The sequence below is a fragment of the Pristiophorus japonicus genome, chromosome 21, assembly GCF_044704955.1.
Source record: "Pristiophorus japonicus isolate sPriJap1 chromosome 21, sPriJap1.hap1, whole genome shotgun sequence".
Classification (NCBI taxonomy): Eukaryota; Metazoa; Chordata; class Chondrichthyes; family Pristiophoridae; genus Pristiophorus; species Pristiophorus japonicus.
This window is the reverse complement of record NC_091997.1, coordinates 5,536,359-5,543,008: the sequence shown is the minus strand read 5'-3', so window position 1 is coordinate 5,543,008 and position 6,650 is coordinate 5,536,359.

Sequence of the window (6,650 nt, the reverse complement as noted above, 5' to 3'; positions counted from 1 at the left end):
GGATGTCTTACTGCAGTTGTACAGGGCCTTGGTGAGGCCTCACCTGGAATATTGTGTTCAGTTTTGGTCTCCTAATCTGAGGAAGGATTTTCTTGCTATTGAGGGAGTGCAACGAAGGTTCACCAGACTGATTCTCGGGATGGCAGGACTGACATATGAGGAGAGACTGGATCAACTTGGCTTTTACACACTGGAGTTAAGAAGGATGAGAGGGGATCTCATAGAAACATATAAGATTCTGACAGGACGGGATAGGTTAGATGTGGGTAGAATGTTCCCGATGTTGGGGAAGTCCAGAACCAGGGGACACAGTCTTAGGATAAGGGGTAGGCCATTTAGGACCGAGATGAGGAGAAACGTCTTCACACAGAGAGTTGTTAAGCTGTGGAATTCCCTGCCGCAGAGAGTTGTTGATGCCAGTTCATTGGATATATTCAAGAGAGAGTTAGATATGGCCCTTACGGCTAAAGGGATCAAGGGGTATGGAGAGAAAGCAGGAAAGGGGTACTGAGGGAATGATCAGCCATGATCTTATTGAATGGTGGTGCAGGCTCGAAGGGCCGAATGGCCTACTCCTGCACCTATTTTCTATGTTTCTATGACAAGTAAAGAAACAAAAGATGGATCTAGAGGAGGTGTAAATGGAATGGCAGAATCATCAACATGAGTGGAGAGGTTCGGATCTGAAATTGTTGAAATCAATGTTGATTCCGGAAGGCTGTAAAGTGCCCAATCGAAAGATGAGGTGCTGTTCCTCGAGCTTACGTTGAGCTTCATTGGAACAGTGTAGGAGGTCGAGGTCAGAGTGGGAATGGAGCGGAGAATTAAAGTGATAGGCGACTGGAAGATCAAGGTCACGCTGGTGGATTGATCGGAGATGTTCCGCGAAGCAAACAGAGAGCAATTTGGGAAGCAAAGAAATAAGGTTGGTTGGAGCACAGGAATTTTTTTTGCAATGCAGGTTGAGGAATTGGGAGACACAAAACTGAAGCATTACAGACAGTATCACCACTGGCAGGAGGGCATATTTACAGTGTTACAGGTTTATATAACACTTTCCACTATATATTAATATGGACATAGGAATTTATAATGGAAAAGTTGACACAGGAAGTGCATGTAGATGTAATATTTTTATTATAATTTATAGATTATTCACCCAAGTGTACCACTACTCATCTCTACTACCTATGGTTGTGCAAAAACTGAAGCTATAGGGGTGATTCTACAATTCTGTGCTCCCAGCAGGAAACTGAACTCCAAGAGAGCGTGGGTCAAAGAATTGGAGCTACAGTGTTGTAGCACTGGGGGTGAAACTAGTCAACAGCAATTGTTAGTAAATTAGATTTAGAATGAGCATGTAATCACCAGACAGATCCGCTTTATTTTATAAACATGATGTTTAAGATAAGGTCTGTTCATTTTTGAATGAAAGCACTATGCACAACATCTTGAATTGTAGCTGACATAGCAGTCTAATGACCCCTTTGACCAAAAGAATCCAACAAGACCACCGGCCTGTGAAAGGAATGGCGTTAGATGATCAGGAAGTAACATTCCTTTAATTAGATCGAAGGCCTTTATTAGTCCACTAATTTCACCGCTTGAGATTGTTTGCTCTGTAACTTTCCTTCAGGACAATTGTTTAATAGGCAGGTTTGCCAAGAGTCATATAGGCCGCAGTTTCAGGACTTAAGTAGAGGGGCAATTAGCAGCTTAGTTGAGTACAGTGCACCCCCAGGATAAGAAATCTGACAATTGCAGTTAATGAGGGTTCGTAATGAATACTTTGCATCTGCTTTCACAAAGGAGAGGGGCAAAGCAGGCATTGCTATCAGGGAGGATGAGTGTGAAATGTTAGATGAAATAAAAATAGTGAGAGAGGACGTATTAAGGGGATTAGCAGCTTTGAAAGTGGATAAATCCCCAGGCCCGAATGAAATGTAAGTGAAGCAAAAAAGGAAATAGCAGAGGCCCTGACCATCATTTTCCAATCCTCTCTGGCTTCAGTTGTGATGCCGGAGGATTGGAGGACTGCTAATGTGGTACCTTTGTTTAAAAAGGGAGAAAGGGATAGTCAGCACCGATTTGTTAAGGGAAGGTCGTGTCTAACAAACTTGATTGAATTTTTTGAGGCGATAACAAGAAGGGTAGCGTTTTTGATGTAGTGTATATGGATTTTAGCAAGGCTTTTGATAAGGTCCCACATGGCAGACTGGTCACGAAAGTAAAAGATCATGGGATCCAGGGCAAAGTGGCAAGTTGGATCCAAAATTGGCTCAGAAGCAGGAAGCAGAGGGTAATGGTTGATGGGTGTTTTTGTGACTGGAGGGCTGTTTCCAGTGAGGTTCCGCACGGCTCAATACTAGGTCCCTTGCTTTTTGTGGTGTACATCAATGATCTAGACTTGAATACAGGGGGTATGATTAAGAAGTTTGCAGATGACACTAAAATCGGCTGCATGATAATGAAGAAGAAAGCTGTAGACTGCAGGAAGATATCAATAAACTGGTCAGTTGGGTAGAACAGTAGCAAATGGAATTCAATCCAGAGAAGTGTGAGGTAATGCATTTGGGGAGGGCTAACAAGGAAAGGGAATACACATTAAATGGTAGGGCTGAGAAGTGTAGAGGAACAAAGGGTCCACAGATCCCTGAAACATAGAAACATAGAAAATAGGTGCAGGAGTAGGCCATTCGGCCCTTCGAGCCTGCACCGCCATTCAATGAGTTCATGGCTGAACATGCAACTTCAGTACCCCATTCCTGCTTTCTCGCCATACCCCTTGATCCCCCTAGTAGTAAGGACTACATCTAACTCCTTTTTGAATATATTTAGTGAATTGGCCTCAACAACTTTCTGTGGTAGAGAATTCCACAGGTTCACCACTCTCTGGGTGAAGAAGTTTCTCCTCATCTTGGTGCTAAATGGCTTACCCCTTATCCTTAGACTGTGACCCCTGGTTCTGGACTTCCCCAACATTGGGAACATTCTTCCTGCATCTAAGCCAGTCAGAATTTTAAAAGTTTCTATGAGATCCCCTCTCATTCTTCTGAACTCCAGTGAATACAAGCCCAGTTGGGTAGCAGGCCAGGTAGATAAGGTGGTTAAGGAGGCATATGGAATGCTTGCCTTTATTAGCCGAAGCATAGAATACAAGAGCAGGGGGGGGTTATGCTTGAACTGTATAAAACACTAGTTAGGCCACAGCTAGAATACTGCATGCAGTTCTGGTCATCGCATTACAGTAAAGATGTGATTGCACTAGAGAGGGTACAGAGTAGATTTATGAGGATGTTGCCAGGAGTGGAAAATCTTAGCTATGAGGACAAATTGGATAGGCTGGGTTTGTTTTCCTTGGAACAGAGGAGGCTGAGTGGAGACCTTATTGAGGTGTATAAAGTTATGAAGGGCCTAGATAAAGTGGATAGAAAGGACCTGTTTCTCTTAGCAGAGGGAGCAAAAACCAGGGGGCATAGATTTAAGGTAATTGGTAGAAGGTTTAGAAGGGAAATTTCTGCACCCAGAGGGTGGTGGGGGTCTGGAGCTTACTACCTAAAAGGGTGATAGAGGCAGAAACCCTCACCACATTTAAAAAGTACTTGGCTGTGCACTTGAAGTGCTATAACCTACAGGGCTACGGACCAAGAGCTAGAAAGTGGGATTAGGCTGGATAGCTCTTTATTGGCTGACATGGACACGATGGGCCGAAATGGCCTTCTTCTGTGATGTAAATTTCTATGATTCTATGATTCTTAAGGTGGAACATTCTCCCAGATTGGTAACTTTCTGTTTAGTTCACGGTTACAGCCTGTTAGATGAAGAACCTTACTCAGCACATGTAATATTGCATGAATACCACGTGCTAATTTGTAGAATCTCTTGTGTAATAGATATTTTGCGCTCATTTAGTATACCTTGGAATCGACATTATTTTTAAATGAAGTCTGACAAAGGGGGATTAAGGAGTGTTTCATTCAAACCAAAAACTAATCAGATACTGCAACACAGTCATACAAAAACAGGATGATAGCTAATCAGAGGCTCATTTTACTTTGTGCTCAATTTTTCTTTTTCCCATTGAAGTTATGTTTAAGAAAATTGAGCATTATGTAAATGCACTGCTGATCTGCCATCAGCCCACTTTGCGCTACTGGTCTTCAATAGTTTGACCCCAGGTATCTCTAACCAACAGCCCCTTTGAGCACAGATCATTGTTGGGGTTGTGTATTATTGTGGAGTCACCCCTTACTTAGAGCATCTTTTTGCATAGAAGTACCTATGTCTAAAGCACTTTATAATAAAATCATAAACTTGCCCTCCATCATCATAGGCAGTCCTTCGAAATCGAGGAAGACTTGCTTCCACTCTAAAAGTGAGTTCTCAGGTGACTGTACAGTTCAATATGGGAATTACAGTCTCTGTCACGGGTGGGACAGACAGTGGTTGAAGGAAAGGGTGGGTGGGGCTGGTTTGCCGCACGCTCCTTCCGCTGTCTGCGCTTGCTTTCTGCATGCTCTCGGCGACGAGACTCGAGGTGCTCAGCGCCCTCCCGGATGTTCTTCCTTCACTTCGGGCGGTCTTTAGCCAGGGACTCCCAGGTGTCAGTGGGGCTGTTGCACTTTATCAAGGAGGCTTTGAGGGTATCCTTGAAACGTTTCCTCTGCCCACCTGGGGATCGCTTGCCGTGTAGGAGTTCCGAGTAAAGCGCTTGCTTTGGGAGTCTTGTGTCGGGTATGCGGACAATGTGGCCCATCCATCGGAGCTGGTCAAGTGTGGTCAGTGCTTCGATGCTGGGGATGTTGGCCTGATCGAGAACACTGACGTTGGTCCTCCCAGGGATCTTGCGGAGACATCGTTGGTGGTATTTCTCCAGCGATTTGAGGTGTCTACTGTATATGGTCCACGTCTCTGAGTCATACAAGAGGGCGGGTATCACTACTGTCCTGTAGACTATAAGGCTTGGTGCCAGATTTGAGGGCCTGGACTTCGAACACTCTCTTCCTCAGGTGACCGAAGGCTGCGCTGGCGCACTGGAGGCGGTGTTGGACCGCGTTGTTGACGTCTGCCCTTGCTGATAGTAGGCTCCCAAAATAAGGAAAGTGGTCCACATTGTCCAAGGCCGCACCATGGATTTTGATGACTGGGGGGGAAGTGTTGTGTGGCAGGGTCAGGTTGGTGGAGGACCTTTGTCTTACGGATGTTTAGTGTACACCTCGGTGAAGAAGTTGACGATGGCTTGGAGTTCAGACTCTCAATGTGCGCATGTGTGAATATGAACCATAACCAGTGCCTGCGAAGAGACGCTTGGTCAACCAACCAGGAATCACCAGGACTGGTTTGATAAGAATGACCAGGAGATCCAGGAGCTAATAAACCGCAAGCGCACGGCTTTTCTGAACCTAAAGCAACAACCCAACTCGGGAACAGCAAAGCAGCTCTACAGACGGCTTAAGGCTGAGGTCCAACAAAAAAAGAATAGATGGTGGGTGGAGAAAGCACAGGAGATTCAGCAGCTGGCCAACAGCCATGGTGTGCGAGGATTCTTCACTGCAGTCAAGGCTATCTACAGCCCAAGCATCCAAGGCCCCACCCCTCTGCTGGCCAAGAACGGGGAAACACTCTTCAAGGACATCAAGGCAGTCAGGGCCCGCTGGAAGGAGCACTTTGAAGATCTCCTTAATCGAGACTCTGCCTTTGACATGAGTGTCCTCGACTCCATCCCGCAGTATGCTACCCGCCACCATCTCAGCAAAACCCCAGCCCTGCATGAGGTAGAAAAGGCCATCCATCAGCTCAAGAAAAACAAGACATATGGAGCAGATGGAATCCCCGCTGAGGCACTAAAGTATGACGGAAAAGCACTATTGGCGCGAATGCATGTTCTCATCTCTCTCATTTGAAAGGAGGAGTGCATGCCTGGAGATCTCAGAGATGTCGTAATTGTGACCATCTTTAAAAAAGGGGACAAGTCCGACTGCGGCAACTACAGAGGAATCTCCCCGTTTTCGGCCACTGGGAAAATCATCGCTAGAGTCCTCCTCAACCATCATCTCCCTGTGGCTGAGGAGCTCCTCCCGGAGTCACAGTGCAGATTTCATCCAGTACGGGGTACAACGGTTTGGATCTAAATAATCATTCATTCGCACTGAGTCAATGAACTCACAATTGCCCTTTAATCTAGACAGTATCTCAACATTTTCATTTTTTGATGGGTTTAGTATAATCAAGTGCGAAGACACAGAGTCTTATTACTTAAGTTAAATACCCATAGGCAATGTATATAACTATACTGATCAGACTACACTTATGAGTTGATATTTTTCAGTTGGCTACTTTCATAAAGTCATTAATTGGGTTATTTTAAGCAAGCTAATGACCAAGTTAAATAGCACCCAAAAGAATTTCACTTGGATGTGCTGATGAGTTTATTAAAACCATTTTTAGCGTGCTGTATTCTGCTTTGGCCACCAAACCAGAAAAAAAAATCATCAGAAAAGGGCAACGAGGTTGATCCCAAGTGTAAAAGCTGTGAGGAAAGATTAGAACGCTCAAGCTTTACAGTCTGTTAGAAATGGTGGTTGTAAAGGATGAACCTTATCAAACTGTATAGTGTAATGTATGTACATAAGGTCTGCCCACCAACAGGG